General features: G+C 47.2%; 1 pseudogene; it reads left to right on the top strand.

Moving 5' to 3' along the window:
* The first annotated feature begins 12,678 nt into the window (after positions 1-12,678).
* Positions 12,679-13,670, top strand: LOC116470230 (glyceraldehyde-3-phosphate dehydrogenase-like; annotated as a pseudogene).
* Positions 13,671-17,901: the final 4,231 nt, after the last annotated feature.

The raw sequence follows: 17,901 nt of genomic DNA, 5'->3' as shown, positions 1-17,901 counted from the left end.
CCTGAGCCAGGTTTGGGCCAAGTTTTCTTTATCACAAGGTAGAATTTTGTTTCTCAGGTAGCAGTCCAGGGGTTGGTAGTCTTCTTGGTCAAAAATGGCTTATAGGCATCATGCTCACATTTTGGTCCTCAAGAAGGAAGAAAGATGGAGTGATGCCTAAGTGACACTCCTTACTCCTACTCATTTTCTATTAGCAAATAGTTGGTTCCTCGCTGCAAGGGAGACTGGGAGACTGGGAAATTCAGTCTCTAGCTGCATGGCCATATGCATTGCTAAAGGTGCAAAGGTGGGTTACTACTGAAAAGAGGAAGGGCGAATAGGATACAATTAGCAGTCATAATCTAATCCATAGCGGAGGTTCCAAATCCTTCTCTCTGCCTCAAACTCTGTTTAGTAACCCATTTCTTGCACTTTTTTTTTTGGGGGGGGAGTCTCGCTCTGTTGGAGGAAATACATGGAGCAACCAGCCTATATTGGATCAGGGGACAGGGGCTGCAAGACCTAGATTATGCAATGTGTTTGAATATACTAACAAGAGCCTTTCAGTTTTGTCAGGAAGGTTTGTGAATGCACTGATAAAGCCGAAGTGAAAATATTAAGCAATGATTAACTCCAGGGAAAACAAAAAGCTGCACAAAAATGGAAATGCCTTCATGGTATACTATGTGGCTGAGCTGTTAATATTATCAACAAAGGTATAATAATATAAATACCAAAACTTATTTTAACCAAAAAGGTTATATAACCATATTTAACCAAAAAGGTTATGTAACCATATTTAACCAAAAAGGTTATATAACCGTATCGGGAGGATGAAGACAGTATGCATGTGTGTGGAAGAGGAGGGATAGGATATTAGAGAACTAAATTTTCATTTTCTATAGTAGGAAGTAAGATCAAAACCAGAAAAATCAAGAAATAGCTGTGTTCACAGATTCTTTAGAATCTTGCCATTCAAAGAATAATCCATGGACCAGTAGCATCAGCATCATCTGGGAGTTTATTAGAAATGCACAATCTTGGAACCTGCCCCAGACCTGCTGAATCAGAACCTGTATTTTAACAAGATCCCTGGGTGATTTTCATGTTGCTTAGAGTTTGAATGACCTTGACTTCCAAAGACAACAGCAAACAGCAGGATCAGCTAAAAGAGTTGAATGCATTGCCTAATTTAGAAAGAGAAGAGTTGGAGTGCAGAGCAGCAGATAAGGGGCTGCTAATTTTTGAGATACCTCCTGTAGCTTTGAGTTTTAAACTATGTGGAAGATTTATGTTGCCGAAAAAAAGTAAATCGTTTGCATGAACTCAAATCCCAATGCTGGCTGGGTGTGGTGGCTCATGCTTGTAATCCCAGCACTTTGGGAGGCCGAGGTGGGAGGATCACTTGAGGCCAGGAGTTCGAGACTAGCCTGGCCAACATGGTGAAACCCCGTCTCTACTAAAAATACAAAAAATTAGCCAGGTGTGGTAGTGGGCACCTGTAATCCGAGCTACTCAGAAGGCGGAGGCAGGAGAATCGCTTGAACCTGGGAGGCAGAGGTTGCAGTGAGCCAAGGCTGTGCTACTGCACTCGAACCTCGGTGACACAGCAAGATTCCATAAAAAAACAAACCAACAAAAAACACCCAATCTCAGTGCTACAAAAAGGAATACAAAGGCTTCCTCCTACTAGAGGCCCCCAGGCTGTCCTTTGCCTTATCAACAGTTTCTAGAGCATCCTTCCAGAACATCTCTCTGCACATCCAGCCTTTGTGTGTGTGACTATCTTGTTTGTCATTTATTTTTATTTTATTTTTTGAGATGAGGTCTCTCTCTATCATCCAGGCTGGAGTGCACTGGTGAAATCATAGCTCACTGTAGCCTCGACTTCCCAGGCTCAAGCAATCCTCCCACCTCAGCCTCCCAACTACCTGGGACTACAGGCATTGCCACCACGTAATTTTTTAATTTTTTGTAGAGACAAGGTCTCACTGTGTTGCCCAGGCTGGTCTCAAACCTGTGGGCTCAAGCGGTCCTCCCACCTTGGCCTCACAAAGTGCTGAGATTACAGGCGTAAGCCACCGCGGCTGGTCCTGTTTATTATCATTATCATTACTATTATTATTTCACACGAGAGCACATGCAATGCACTGTTGGGCATCGTGCTATCTTCACTTAACAATAGCTTGAAGATTGTTCCATATATGTGCATATTGGTCTGCTTAATTCATTTACAGATTGCTTTTATAGGCTATTACAGGATGCGTGGTATTGTAATTTGTTTAACTGCTCCCCTACTGATGGGAAATCAGGTTGGTTACAGCCTTCTTCTATTACACACAGTGCTACAATAAGCATTTTCTAACCACAGTGTAGTGTAGGGTTAAGGGGACAGAATGTCTGGGGTTGGAAACCTAGGCGTGCTGTGAAAGCCAGTTATTTGTCCTCTATGAACCTCAGTTTCTATAGCTGTGAAATGAGAATGAAAACGATATTTACAGTGCCTACTATGTGCACTTATATTCTAGACACAGGGGATTCGGGAATGAACAAAACTAATATACGTCCCTGCCTTTGTGGAGTTATATTCTTGTGGCAGGAGATAGATAATAAATAAGATAAATTAATAAAAATAGGCCAGGTGAAGTGGCTCATGCCACTAATCCCAGCCCTTTGGGAGGCCGAGGCTGGAGGATCACTTGAGGTTGGGAGTTCGAGACCAGCCTGGCCAACGTGGTGAAACTCCGTCTCTACTGATACAAAAAATTAGCCGGGTGTGGTAGCACCCATCTGTAATCCCAGCAACTCAGGAGGCTGAGGCAGGAGAATCGCTTGAACCCGGGAGACAGAGGTTGCAGTGAGCTAAGATCGCGTCACTGCACTCCAGCCTGGGCGACAGAGTGAGATTCCATCTAAAAAAAAAAAAAAAGAAAAATAAATTAATAAAAATCGATGATAATAAGTGATGAAGAAAGTAGAGCAAGAAGAGGATGGAGTGGGAGGTCTGCAATGTTAGGTAGGTGGCTGCAGATGGCCTTACTGATAAAGTGACACTTGAGTGGCATGGACCTCAAGGGGCTGAGTAGAGAGCTCTGCAAATCCTTGTGGGAAGAGCATTCCAGGGAAAGGAACACGGATGGGAAACTCACTACCTCCCACAGAGCTGCAGGCAATTAAAAGGGCTCTCTATTAGTCAGAGTTCTCCAAAGGGACAGAACTGATAGGATAGATGAATATTTGAAGGGGAGTTTATTAGGAGAATTGACTCACACGATAACAAATGAAGTCCCACAATAGGCTGTCTGCAAGCTGAGGAGCCGGGAAGCCAGTCCAAGTCCCAAAACCTCAAAATTAGAGAAGCTGACAGTGCAGCCTTTAGTCTGTGGCTGAAGGCCCGAGAGCCCCTGGCAAACTACTGGTGTAAGTCCAAGAGTCCAAAAGCTGAAAAACTTGGAGTCTGATGTTCGAGGGCAGGAAGCATCCAGGACGGGAGAAAGATGGAGGCCAGAAGACTCAGCCAGCCTAGTGCTTCCACATTCTGCTGCCTGCTTTTATTCTAGCCACACTTGCAGCTGATTAGATGGTGCCCACCCAGACGGACGGTGGGTCTGTCTCTCCCAGACCACTGACTCAAATGTTTATCTCCTTTGGCAACACCCTCACAGACACACCCAGGATCAATACTTTGCATCCTCCAATCCAATGAAGTTGACACTCAATACTAACCATCACAGGCTCCCTTCCTGTACCTTCCACCTCCTGGCCCTTAGTCTGTCCTTGGGGATCCATACACAATAAGAAGAATCTCTCCCCTGCGTGCTGCAGCTGTTCCATCAAATACCAGCAAGGGAACTGCCCCTGCCATGTGGCCCTGTGTTGAAATGGAGCTGCCCAAAGAACTATGGTGGCTCCCTGGTGGCCTCAGATGCCCAGCCCAGCGGAGTCAGTCCCTAGCCACAGGGGACTCTGCCCCCTGGTCTGGATCCTTCTTCTGGACAGTTGTGTGGTGGGGAGGAGGAACCAGGAGAGAGTGGGGGCTGGGAGTGCCATCTTAGGGTGAGCACACTTGGCTCACAGAGAAGGTTGGCAGCGTGGGCAAGCTATGTGCAGACCTCAGCAAGGTGGGATATGTGAGAACAGCCCTCTTAGGCAGTTGTCAGCTCTCCTTCTATTTATTTATTTATTATTTATTTATGATGGAGTCTCGCTGTGTCACCAGGCTGGAGTGCAGTGGCACCATCTCGCTTCACTGCAACTCCGCCTCCTGAGTTCAAGCGATTCTCCTGCCTCAGCCTCCTGAGTAGCTGGGATTAAAGGCATACGCCACCATGCTTGGCTAATTTTTGTATCTTTAGTAGAGACGGGATTTCACCATGTTGGCCAGGATGGTCTCGATCTCCTGACCTCATGATCTGCCCGCCTTGACCTCCCAAAGTGCTGGGATTACAGGCATGAGCCACCGCGCCTGGCCTCCTTCTTTATTTTTTTATCTTTTATTTTATTTTACTTTTTAAAATAGAGATGGGGGTCTCCCTATGTTGCCCAGGCTGGTCTCAAACTCCTAGGCTCAAGAGAGCTTCCTGCCTCAGCCTCCCAGAGCACTGAGATTAAAGGCATGAGCCCCTGTGCCTGGCTTCAGCTCTCACTTCAGAGAATCAGATCCATTTCAGAATTTCTCTGCAGACATCTTTAGGATGGCAATCTGGTTGGAAGAGGAAGAGAAGTGCTGGGGAGTTTGTTTCAAGGCAACATTGGAAGACAGACGTGCTGTTTAACTCAAGAGTATGTTTATTATTGCTATTAATACTATTATTATGATGATGATGATGATTTTGAGATGGAGTCTTGCTCTGTTGCCCAGGCTGGAGTGCAGTGGTGCGATCTCAGCTCACTGCAACCTCCGCCTCCCTGGTTCAAGTGATTCTCCTACCTCAGCCTCCCCAGTAACTGGGATTACAGGCACCTGCCACCACGCATGGCTAATTTTTGTATTTTTAGTAGAGACGGGGTTTCGCCATGTTTGCCAGGCTGGTCTTAAACTCCTGACCTCAGGTGATCCACCAGCCTCCGCGTCCCAAAGTGCTGGGATTACAGACGTGAGCCACCGTGCCTGGCTTAGAGTATGTTTATTTGGGAGGACTTGGTGGGGGGACAGAAGAGCAAGTGGCGGGGGGGCTAAAGTCCCCCAAGCCACCCAGTAGCATCACCATTGCCCCAGGGTCATGGGAACAGGAAGGACTCTGGTGTCCTCACTCCCCCAGCCTCGCAGTCCGCCTCCAGCAGGGAGTCTAGCAGAGAGCGGCTAAGGTGGTTTGCACAGTTGTAGCCTCAGCATTGCAAAGATGACTACGAAAGGGGTAGATTTGAACTTAACATCCGACACAGGGGCGTTTCAGGTCATGAGGAAGGGCCAGGTGTGGTGCTCACGCCTGTAATCCCAGCACTTTTGGGGGCCAAGACGAGAGGACCAATTGAGTCCAGGAGTTCGAGACCAGCCTGGGTAACATGGTAAAATCTGGTCTCTAAAAAATTTTAAAAAATTAGCCATGCTTGGTGGCACATACCTGTAGTCCCAGCTATTCTGGAGGCTGAGGTCGGAGGATTGCCTGAGCCCAGGAGTTTGAGGCTGCAGTGAGCTTCCAGTACCAGTGCACTCCAGCCTGGACGACAGAGCAAGACCCTGTCTCTAAAACAAGACAAAAACAAAGCAAATTAGTGAGGAAAAGTTGGGCTACTTGATGGTCTTTGGAGAAATATAAAGCTATATTCACAGTTACTAGATACCTTACTCTTTAAACCCTAGGAAACAACAGATGGATCAGAGATTTCAAAGTTAAAAATAAAGCTATAAAAGAATTAAAATAAAATGTAAATGATTAAAAAAAAAAAAACTCGATGCAAAAGGCTTTTCCAGATGAGAAACCGAGTTCAGAAATCATAAATTTGACTAGAAAAGGCCAGGCGCTGTGACTCATGCCTGTAATCCCAGCACTTTGAGAGGCCAAGGCGGATCACTTGAGGTCAGGAGTTTGAGAACAGCTTGGCCAACATGGGGAAATCCCCTCTCTACTAAAATACAGAAATTAGCTGGGCATGGTGGCAGGAGCCTGTAATCCCAGCTACTTGGGAGGTTGAGGCAGGAGAATTGTTTGAACCTGGGAGGCAGACATTGCAGTGGGCTGAGATCACACCATTGCACTCCAGCCTGGGCAACAGAGACTCCATCTCAAAAAAAAAAAAAAAAAAATTGACTTAAAAAAATGGAAAATTGTCTATGTAGCAAAAACTACCATATGCAAAATAAACACAAATAGCAAATGATTTTAAAAGTGCGTAATGCAAAGGACAGATAAGGGGTAATATCCATAAACCAAAATTAGCTCTCACAAATCAGAAAGAAAAGGACTGTAAATCCAATAGGAAAAAGAGCAGGCTGGGCTCACGTCTTCACGTCATTAGTCCCAGCACTTTGAGAGCCTGAGGTGGGAGGATTGCTCGAGCCCGGGAGTTCGAGACCAACCTGGCAACATGATGAGACTCCATCTCTACAAAACATACAAAAAAAATTAGCTGGGCGTGGTGGTGGTTGCCTATAGTTCCAGCTACTTCAGAGCGTGAGGTGGGAGGATCACTTGAGCCCAAGAGTTTGAGGCCGCAGTGAGCTGTGATTGCACCACTGCACTCCAGCCTGTTTCAAAAAACAAAAACAAAAATGAAAACAAACAACACGCCTGTAATCCCAGCACTTTGGGAGGCCAAGGTGGGTGGATCACCTGAGGTCAGGCATTTGAGACCAGTGTGACCAATACAGTGAAACCCCGTCTCTACTAAAAATACAAAAAAACTAGCCGGACGTGGTGGCATGCACCCGTAGTCCCAGCAACTCGGGAGTCTGAGACAGGAGAATTGCTTGAACCTGGGAGCCAGAGGCTGCAGTGAGCTGAGATCCTGCTACTGCACTCCAGCCTGGGTGACACAGCAGGACTGTATCTTAAAAAAAAAAAAAGAAAGAAAGAAAAGAAAACAAACAAGAAAAGAAAAAAGAAAAAAAAAGGAAAATCAGAGAATGTAAACTGGTAAATGGAAATAAAGAAATACAAATAGCCAGTAAGTGTGCGGGGAATGATACTCATCTTCTCTCACTACTGAAGGGTCTTTGCACTTTCTGTGCCTTTGACTGTGACCCTTCTTCCCCAGGTAGCAACGGTAGCTTGCATTCAATTCCTTCAGTTCTGTGTCACTCAAAAATCTAAGGGCTATTATGGCCGGGAGCCGTGGCTCACAAAAATCAAAATGTGTGTGTGTGTGTATGTGTATGTGTGTGTTTGAGATGGAGTTTCACTCTGTTGCCCAGGCTGGAGTGCAGTGGCGTGATCTTGACTCACTGCAACCTCTGCCTCCTGAGTTCAAGTGACTCTCCTTCCTCAGCCTCCGGAGTAGCTGAGATTACAGGCGCCCACTACCACGCCTGGCTAATTTTTTTGTATTTTTAGTAGAGATGGGGTTTCACCGTGTTTGTCAGGCTGGTCACAAACTCCTGGCCTCAAATAATCCACCTGCCTCGGCCTCCCAAAGTGCTGGGATTACAGGCATGAGCCACGGTGCCCAGTGGACTTCTAGGCTTCTTGCTTGTGGATCTAGATCGAAGGTTTTGCTAGTCACTGAAATAGGGACACCAAAAGAAGATTGGGTATGGAGGACCCTGAAGGCAAGCTCGTCCTCCTGATGAGCCCCAGAGGCCTTGGAAACATCTAGGCAAGGTTGTGGAGCAGGAAGTTAGATGTATGGAATTGACTGCAAGGTGAGGTTTGGGCTGTGTATAATTGTGGGAATTGGTGTAGAGATGGTAACCAACGCTGGGCGCAGTGGCTCACGCCTGTAATCCCAGCACTTTGGGAGGCCGAGGCGGGTGGATCACGAGGTCAGGAGATCGAGACCATCCTGGCTAACACGGTGAAACCTCATCTCTACTAAAAATAAAAAAATTAGCCAGGCGTGGTGGCACGCGCCTGTAGTCCCAGCTACCTGGGAGGCTGAGGTGGGAGAATTGCTTGACCCCGAGAGGCAGAGGTTGCAGTGAGCCGAGATTGCGCCACTGTACTTCAGCCTGGGGTACAGAGCGAGACTCCGTCAAAAAAAAAAAAAGGAAAAGAAAAGAAAAGATGGTAACCAAAGTCCAAGGTGTGGCTGGGTCAGTGCCTCACACTTGTAATCCCAGCACTTTGGGAGGCCGAGGCTGGAGGATTGCTTGAGGCCAGGAGTTTGAGACCAGCCTGGGCAACATGGTGAAACCCCATCTCTATTGAAATAAACCAAAAACAAAGTCAAAGTGAGTGGGATCAGTGAGGGTCAGTGTGGGGTGAGACAAAAAGAGGGCTTAGGACTCGCCTCCAGGAACCCTGATATCTAATTGCCATGTAGGAGGATGAGCCCGCAAAGGGGATGGAGGAAGGGAAGCCAGCATCATGGCAGAAGTCACAGGATTCAGCTTTGCATGAAGGAGGGAGAGTCAATGATCCGGCATACTCCTTCAGAGGCCAAGATAGATAAAGACTTAAAAACAGAAGTCCACTGGATTTAACTTTGACGTCAGAGAAAATGCTAATCCAGGGTTTCTTTACTTTGTCACTGTTGACATTTGGGCTGGATGATTCTGGGTCATAGGGGGCTGTCCTGTGTGTTAGCAGCCTTCCTACCTTTGATTCACTAGATGCTAGTAGCACCCCATCCCTAGGTGTTTTTTTTTGTTTTTGTTTTTGACAGAGTCTCATTTTGTCACCCAGGCTGGAGTGCAGTGCAGTTCAGTGGTACCGTCTTGGCTCACTGCAACCTCCGCCGCCTAGGTTCAAGTGATTCTCCTGCCTCAGCCTCCCGAGTAGCTGGGATTACAGGCACACGCCACCATACCCAGCTAATTTTTGTATTTTTAGTAGAGACAGGTTTTCTCCATGTTGGTCAGGCTGGTCTCAAACTCCTGACCTTAGGTGATTCGCTCGCCTCGGCCTCCCAAAGTGTTGGGATTACAGGCATGAGCCACCGCGCCTGGCCCCATCCCTAGTTGCAAACATTGCTTCCAGATGTTGCCCAACATCTCTTGTTGGGAAAATCGCCCTGGTTGCAAACCTCTGCTTTGGCGTTGTGTCTTGGGTAGGCATCCAAATGTGGCATTACATAGTTCTTTCTTTTTTTGAGGCAGGGTCTCGTTGCACCCAGGCTGGAGTACAGTGGTGCAATCGTGGCTCACTGCAGCCTCAACTTCCTGGGCTCAAGTGATCCTCTCACCTGAAGCCTCCTGATTAGCTGGGACTAATTTTTTGTATTTTTGTATTTTTTGTAGAGACGAGGTTTTACCATGTTACCCAGGCTGGTCTGAAACTCCTGGGCTCAAGCGATCTGCCCACTTCAGCCTCCCAAAGTGCTGAGATTACAGGTGCGAGTCACCGTGCCCAGCCTCTCCTTGCTTTTTTCACTTAACGGTATATCCTAGAGCTCTTTTCATTACAATACATAGAAGCCTTCTTCATTATTTTATGGCAACAAAATATTCCGTTTTGTGGATTTAACATAGTTTATTTCATCACTTCCCTATTGATGATTTTGATTATTCCTTAGACTGTTTCCAGTCTTCTAAAAACAAAGTCAACAGTACCAAGCCACACACACACACACACACACACACACACACACACACACACACACAATACTCATTCATGTAAAGTAGCTCTATAGCATAAATTCCCAGGAGTGTTCAGAAAAAATAAATAAAGGAAAGAGAAAAGAAAATCTGAGCTATCTGATCAGGAAAAAACATCCCCAGAAATGAGACTGCTGAGTCAAAGGATAAATGCATTTGCAATTTTGCTAGATAATGCCAAATTGTCAATCACAGGAGTGGTAGCAATCTGCACAAGCCATTAGAAATGTACTCAAGAGCCTATGTCTCCTTCACCTCAATAGAGTCAAAAGGAAAATGACAAACTAGGAAAAAATATTTGCAACTCATGTCACAAATGAATGGCTATTCTGTCTAATATAAGAATTATTGGCTGGGCGCAGTGGCTCACCCCTACAATCCCAGCACTTTGGGAGGCCAAAGTGGGCAGATCGCTTGAGTCCAGGAGTTTGAGACCAGCCTGGGCAACATAGGGAGACCCCCATCTCTACAGATAAGTAAATAAATAAAACATTCATGAGATGGATTCAATTGAAAGTGATTGAAATACAGAAGTGAGAAGTTCCTGAGAAGGTGGAAGTGGGTGAGATTCAAGGCCAGGTGTTAAGTGTAGGTGTTTGCCCCAGTTTCTTTTCTTCTTTCTTTTTGCTTTGTTTTCTTTTTTTTTTTTTTTGAGACAGAGTATTGCTCTGTCACCAGGCTGGAGTACAGTGGCGGGATCTCAGCTCACTGCAATCTCCGACTCCCTGGTTCAAGCGATTCTCCTGCCTCAGCCTCCCGAGTAGCTGGAATTAAAGGCATGCGCCACCATGCCCAGCTAAGTTTTGTATTTTTAAGTAGAGATGGGGTTTCAGCATGTTGGCCAGGATGGTTTCGATCTCCTGACTTTGCGATCCGCCCACCTCGGCCTCCCAAAGTGCTGGGATTATAGGCGTGAGCCACCCCGTCTGGCCCCCAGTTTCTTTGTTTTTGTTCTGTTTTTGTTTTTTTGAGATAGAGTCTCACTCTGTCTCCTAGGCTGGAGTGCAGTGACATGATCTCAGTTCACTGCAACCTTCGCCTCCCAGGTTCAAGCGATTCTCCTGCCTCAGCCTCCTGAGTAGCTGGGATTACAGGTGTCCATCACCACACCCAGCTAATTTTTGTATTTTTAGTAGAGACAGGGTATCACCATATTGGCCAGGCTGGTCTCAAACTCCTGACCTCAAGTGATCTGCCTGCCTTGGCCTCCAAAACTGCTGGAATTACAGATGTGAGCCACTGTGCCTGACCCTGCCTCAGTTTCTCCATTCATCAAATGGGGGTTCTCAAGCTAACCATGAAAGGCACCTAGCACTGTTCTTTGCCAAATGTAACTCATCCCTTTGTTGAGGTCCAGGGCAGACTGGGCTTGGGGCCACCGGGCAGAGGCAGGCCTTGGGAACAGGCCTGGTGCACATGTCCTCCGGGTGCAGCCTGGAGGATGGTCAGTGTTCAGTGGAGGGCCTGAGCCACTCCTGGAGCCTCACCAAAGGAGAGGAACGGAGACCTTTAGCAAAGCCGGAGGAGGGGAACCTGCGGGCCTGGAGCCATCTCCTTGTGAGTCCACCCACACCCTTCTTCAGCTCCACCAAGCCCACGATGGGGACAGATTGGCCCTAAATTTAGCTAAACATCAGTCCCAGACAGAGCTTTTAAGAAGCACAGTGCACAACAGCAGCCATGAGCACCGTCAGTGGAAGCCCCTGGTTTACAAAAGAGGAAACAGGCTGAGAAAGGGCAGGGGGCTATTTCCAGAGCTACACTGCAGGGTAGGCCTGACTCCTGCTAACAAGTGTGTATTATGGGCTGGAATGTGTCCCCCTCCAAATGCATATGTTGAAGTCCTAACTCTCAGTGCCTCAGAATGTGACTGTATCTGGAGATAGCACCTTTAAAGAGGTAATTAAGTGAAAATAAAGTCATTGGCGGACGGAGGTCCCAATCCAATGACTGGTGTCCCTATAAGAAAAGGAGATTAGGGGTGGGCACAGTGGCTCACGCCTATAATCCCAGCACTTTGGGAGGCCGAGGTGGGTGGATCATCTGAGGTCAGGGGTTCGAGACCACCCTGATCAATATGGTGAAACCCCATCTCTACTAAAAATACAAAAATTAGCTGGGCGTGGTGGCATGTGCCTGTAGTCCCAGTTACTCAGGAGGCTGAGACAGGACAATTGCTTGAACCAGGGAGGTGGAGGTTGCAGTGAACCGAGATCACGCGTCTGCACTCCAGCCTGGACGACAGAGAGAGACACTGTCTCAAGAAAAAAATTAGCTGGGCATGGTGGTGAGTGCCTGTAATCCCAGCTACTTGGGAGGCTGAGGCAGGAGAATTGCTTGAATCCAGGAGGCGGAGGTTGCAGTGAGCTGAGATCGCGCCACTGCACTCCAGCCTGGGTGACAGAGCAAGTCTCAGTTTCAAAAAAAAGAAAAAAAGAAGAGGAGATTAGGACACAGACATACAGAGGGAAGACCATGTGAAGATACAGGAACAAGATGACCATTTAAGGCCCACTGTGGTGGCTCAAACCTATAATCTCAACACTTTGGGAGGCCAAGGCAGGAGGATTGCTTGAGGCCAGGAGTTTGAGGCCAGCCTGAGCAACACAGTGAGAGCTCTTTTTTTTTTTTGAGACCGAGTCTCACTCTGTTGCCCAGGCTGGAGTGCAGTGGTGTGATCTCAGCTCACTGCAACCTCTACCTCCTGGGTTCAAGTGATTCTCCTGCATCAGCCTCCCAGCTAGAGCTGGGACTACAGGCGTGTGAGCCACCACGCTCGGCTAATTTTTTGTATTTTTAGTAGAGACGGGGTTTCACCATGTTGGCCAGGCTGGTCTTGAACTCCTGACCTCAGGTGATCCACCTGCCTCGGTCTCCCAAAGTGCTGGGATTATAGGCATGAGCCACCACGCCTGGTCAAGCCTGTTTCTTAAAAAAACAAAATTGGCTCTTTGCTCCTCCCATTTGACAGACAGCCGCGTCTTCTCTCACATCCCTGAGACAGCATGGTGAATGTGAAGGTTGGAACCAATGGATTTGGTTGTATTGGGTGCCTGGTCTCCAGGGCTGCTTTTAACTCTGGTAAAGTGGATATTGTCGCCATCAATGACCCTTCATTGACCTCGACTACATGGTCTACATGTTCCAGTATGATTCCATCCATAGCAAATTCCATGGCACTGTCAAGGCTGAGAACGGGGAAATCCCATCATCATCTTCCAGTAGCGAGATCCCTCCAAAATCAAACGTGCCGATGCTGGTGCTGAATACGTCGTGGAGTCCACCAGCATCTTCACCACCATGGAGAAGGCTGGAGCGCACTTGCAGGGGGGAGCCAAAAGGGTCATCATCTCTGCACCCTCTGCTGATGCCCCCATGTTCGTGATGGGCGTGAACCATGAGAAGCATGACAACGGCCTCAAGATTGTCAGCAATGCCTCCTGCACCACCAACTGCTTAGCACCCCGTCCAAGGTCATCCATGACAACTCTGGTATTGTGGAAGGACTCATGACCACAGTCTATGCCATCACTGCCACCCAGAAGACTGTGGATGGCCCCTCCAGGAAACTGTGATGTGACAGCCACGAGGCTCTCCAGAACATCATCCCTGCCTCTGCTGGTGCTGCCAAGGCTGCGGGTAAGGTCATCCCTGAGCTGAATGGGAAGCTCACTTGCATGGCCTTCGGTGCCCCCGCTGCCAAAGTGTCGGTCATGGACCTGACCTGCTGCCTGGAAAAACCTGTCAAATATGATGACATCAAGAAGGTGGTGAAGCGGGCGTCTGACGCCCCCTCAAGGGCATCTGGGGCTACACTGAACACCAGGTTGTCTCCTCCGACTTCAACCGTGACATTCATTCTTCCACCTTCGACGCTGGGGCTGGCATTGCCCTCAATGACCACTTTGTCAAGCTTGTTTCCTGGTATGACAATGAATTTGGCTACAGCAACAGGGTGGCGGACCTCATGGCCTACATGGCCTCCAAGGAGTAAGACCCCCGGACCACCAGCCCCAGCAAGAGCACGAGAGGAAGAGAGAGGCCCTCACTGCTGGAAAATCCCTGCCACACTCAGTCCCCCACCACACTGAGAATCTCCCTTCCTCACAGTTTCCATGCAGACTCCCTGAAAAGGGAGGGGCCTAGGGAGCCCCGCCTTGTTGTGTACCATCAATAAAGTCCCCTGCACTCAGCCAATCAATCAATCAATTTTAAAAAGATGATCATCTACAAGCCAAGGAGAGAGGCCTCAGAAGAAACCAACCCGGCCGACACCTTGATCTTGGATGTCTAGTCTCCACAATTGTGAGAAAATAAATTTTTCTTGTTTAAACCTCCTAGTCTGAGGTACAGTTGTCCCTTGGTGTCCCTGGGGATTGGTTCCAGGACTTCCCACATATCAAAATCAGCAGATGTTCAAGTCTTCGTATAAAATGGTATATTATTTGAAAATAATCTATGCAGTATACTTTAAAACATCTCTAGGTTACTTAGAATACTTAATACAATGCAAATGCTATGTAAATAGTGGTTATACTGTATTCTTTATTGTATTTTATTTCATTTTTTTTAGAGACAGGGTCTCTCTCTGTTGCCCAGGCTGGAGTGCAGTGGCGCAATCAGAGCTCACTGCAGCCTCACTCCTGGGCTCAATTGATCGTCCCACCTACGCCTCCAGAGTAGCTGGGACTACAGGTGTGTGCTACCATGCCCAGCTAATTTTTATAAATTTTTCTGAAGAGATGGGGGTCTCATTTCATTGCTCAAGCTGGTCTCAAACTCCTGGCCTCAAGTAATTTGCCTGCCTTGGCCTCCCAAAGTGCTGGGATTACAGGTGTGAGCTACTGAACTCAGCCTAGTATTGCTCTTTTTTTTTCTTTTTTTGAGATGGAGTCTCACTCTGTCGCCCAGGCTGGAGTGCTGCAGGACGATCTTGGCTCACTGCAACCTCTGCCATCTGGGTTCAAGTGATTCTCATGCCCAAGCTTCCTGAGTAGCTGGGATTACAGGCACGCACCACCATACCCAGCTAATTTTTGTATTTTTAGTAGAGATGGGGTTTCACCATGTTGGCCAGGCTGGCCTCGAACTCCTGACCTCAGGCCATCTCCAGCCTTGGCCTCCCAAAGTGCTGGGATTACAGGCATGAGCCACTGCACCCAGCCTATTACAGTTTTTTTTTTTTTTTTTTTCCCCAGATATTTTTGACCTGTGGTTGGTTGAATCTGTGGTTGCAGAACCTGAGGATGTGGAGAGCTGGCTGTTTTTTTGTCGTGGCAGCCCTCACAAACTAATGCAGCGCATTTCCCATTCATGTCAAATACATCTGAAGGCAAGTGGTCCAAGATGGTATGGCCACAACACAGAGTCTCATGCTCCACTTTCTCATCCGCCTTCTATTTTCAAGGTCACCTCTTGGGCCAACATGGCTGCTGAAACTACCTTACTCCAAGCAACAAGGAAGTGGGGAGAAAGCTTGTGTTCCTTCCTTTTAAGGCAACTTTCCACAAGTCCCACAAGTCCCATAGGGTCCCATTTTGCTTACTTCTTATTGGCCACCGCTTAGTCACATGATGACACCTAGCTGCAAAGGAGGCTGGGAAGTGTACCCAGCTAGAAGTAAAAGTTTATTCCTAAGGAGAAGGGGGAGAATGGATGCTGGGAGAGGTACCCAGTGGTCTCTGCCACAGACTATGATCTCAGACCACATACTCAAGAAGGCATGAAGAACTTTCTTACTTTTTCCATAAGTCAGAATAATTTCTCTTCCTTTCCTTTCCATTCTTTTTTCTTTTTCTTTTTTTTTTTTTGAGACAGAGTCTCACTCTGTTGCCGAGGCTGGAGTACAGTGGTGCAATCTCAGCTCACTGCAGCCTCTGCCTCCCTGGTTCAAGTGATTCTCCCACCTCAGCCTCCTGAGTAGCTGCAATTACAGGCGCACACCACCGTGCCTGGCTAATTTTCATATTTTTAGTAGAGATGGGGTTTCACCATGTTGGCCAGGCTGGTCTCAAACTCCTGACCTCAGGTGATCCACTTGCCTTGGCCTCCCAAAGTGCTGGGATTACAGGCGTGAGCCACCATGCTTGGCCACTCAGCATAATTTCTATTGCAAGCTAGGATGGCATTTTCACCTTTCTATGTGAATGTGTATATTTCTTGGTAACTTTTGAAGTGCCAAACTATGGTGGGCAGTGTCTGTCCTGAAGTCCTCTGTCCATGCAGGTCTGCCTGAGACATCACCCCTCAGACATCAATTCCCTGGATTTCAGCTTACACAGGATGCTTGTTTCTGTCTGTGCAGCTCCTTCCACCTCTCAGGACCATGCTCAAGGCTCAGAGAATGTTCCACTACTCTCATGCCCACTGAGAACTAGGGCATTGTGTGAAGCATTCTCCCCTCTGCTCTTTTTTTTTCTTTTTGAGACAGGATCTTGCTCTATCCCTCAAGCTGGAGTGCAGTGGTGTATCATGGCTCACTGCAGCCTCAACCTCCTGGACTCCAGCAATCCTCTTATCTCAGCCTCCTGAGTAGCTGGGACTACAGGTGTGCACCACCATGTCTAATTTGCCTTTTTTTTTTGTAGAGATGGGGTTTTGCCATGTTGCCCAGGCTGGTCTCCAACTCCTGTGCTCAAGTGATCCTCCTGCCTTGGCCTCCCAACGTGTTGGGATTACGGATGTAGCCACCGTGCCTGGTCCCATCTGCTCTGGACTTTCTCAAGCGTCTCTCTGTGGTCTCATTGCTTTTCCCCCAAGAAGTAGAGTTCACAGCGTCTCCCTCTGAGATTTCCCAAACTCTCTCTTTTTTCCCATTACTTCCCCTCTGCCTTTCTCTTTTCTCTCTACCCCAAGGGCATCTGAAAATGACAAGTTCTATTTTTGGCCTTTATCTTTCTCCAGTAAGGACTTAAGCTATTGGGATACAAAAGCCTGAAACTCATGGATCTTACCTGCTTTCCACCCTCTCCCATTTCTCTACTGAATATGAGACAAAGACAGGTTTTGGATTAACAGTAGGGAAGACAGAAGAAAATAAAAAATCAGGCTAGACATGGTGGCTCACACCTGCAATCTCAGCACTTTGGGAGGCTGAGGTGGGAGGATCGCTTGAGCCCAGAAGTTTGAGACCAGTCTGGGGAACATGGTTAAGACTCTGTCTCTACAAATAATAATAATAATAATAGTAAAGGTTTTTTAAAATCAAGAAATCAAATAAAACATCAATCTGTGTCTCAAAAAATATTATCCTGCCATATTTACAATAAAGTGTCCTGTGGTTGGCACTATTTGGCATTCCTCACTTCCCTCTCTCTTGCTACTGCCACTATAGAGTCTAGAAAAGCTACATTTTCTCTTAGACTCTCTTGAAGCTTAGGGAGGTGGTATTTCCCAGTCCTGGTCAATAAGATAGAAACAGAAGGCTGTTCAAGGTTTACAGGGAAGCTTTGAAAAAAGGCAGGCCAGGTGTGGCTGGCATCATTTGTTTCCCTCTGCTTCCTACTTATAATGTGAACATGGCTGGGCGCCATGGCTCACACCTTTAATCCCAGCACTTTGGGAGGCTGAGGCAGGTGGATCACCTGAGGTCAGGAGTTTGAGATCAGCCTGGCTAACATGGTGAAACCCTGTTTCTACTAAAAATACAAAAAATTAGCTGGGGGTGGTGGTGCACATTTGTAATCCCAGCTACTTGGGAGGCTGAGGCAGGAGAATTGCTTGAATCTGGGAGGTGGAGGTTACAGTGAGCTGAGTTCATGCCATTGCACTCCAGCTTGGGCAACAAGAGTGAAAATCCATCTCAAAAAAAAAGAATGTGAACACAATGCCTGGAGCTGCAGCAGTCATCTTGCAACCATGAGGAAAAGGCTAAGAGAATCATACAGATGCCATGGCATCATAAGCAGCTGTATCTATATAGTATCATTTATTCACTATTAAGAAAGAAAAATAAGCCCCGTTTTAAGTAATCCCCAGGACATGGTAGGAGCCCCTGGATCAGGCTATGCCTGAAAGCCACCTACAGCTAGACTTTTAGACTTTTGTTACTTGCTGCTGAAAGCATTCCTAATGTATATATGTTATTAAATTAACACAAATGCTTTTCTCTTTGTTGTCACAAACTATGCCCAGATAGTGACAGAGTGACAGGCATTTTGAATTTTTTTTTTTTTTTTTTTGAGATGGAGTCTCACTCTGTTGCCCAGGCTGGAGTGCAGTGGCACGAT

The sequence above is a fragment of the Hylobates moloch genome, unplaced genomic scaffold (assembly GCF_009828535.3).
Source record: "Hylobates moloch isolate HMO894 unplaced genomic scaffold, HMol_V3 SCAFFOLD_6, whole genome shotgun sequence".
NCBI lineage: Eukaryota > Metazoa > Chordata > Mammalia > Primates > Hylobatidae > Hylobates > Hylobates moloch.
Note: the sequence above shows the minus strand (reverse complement) of the source record. Positions and strands in the feature narration are given on the sequence as shown.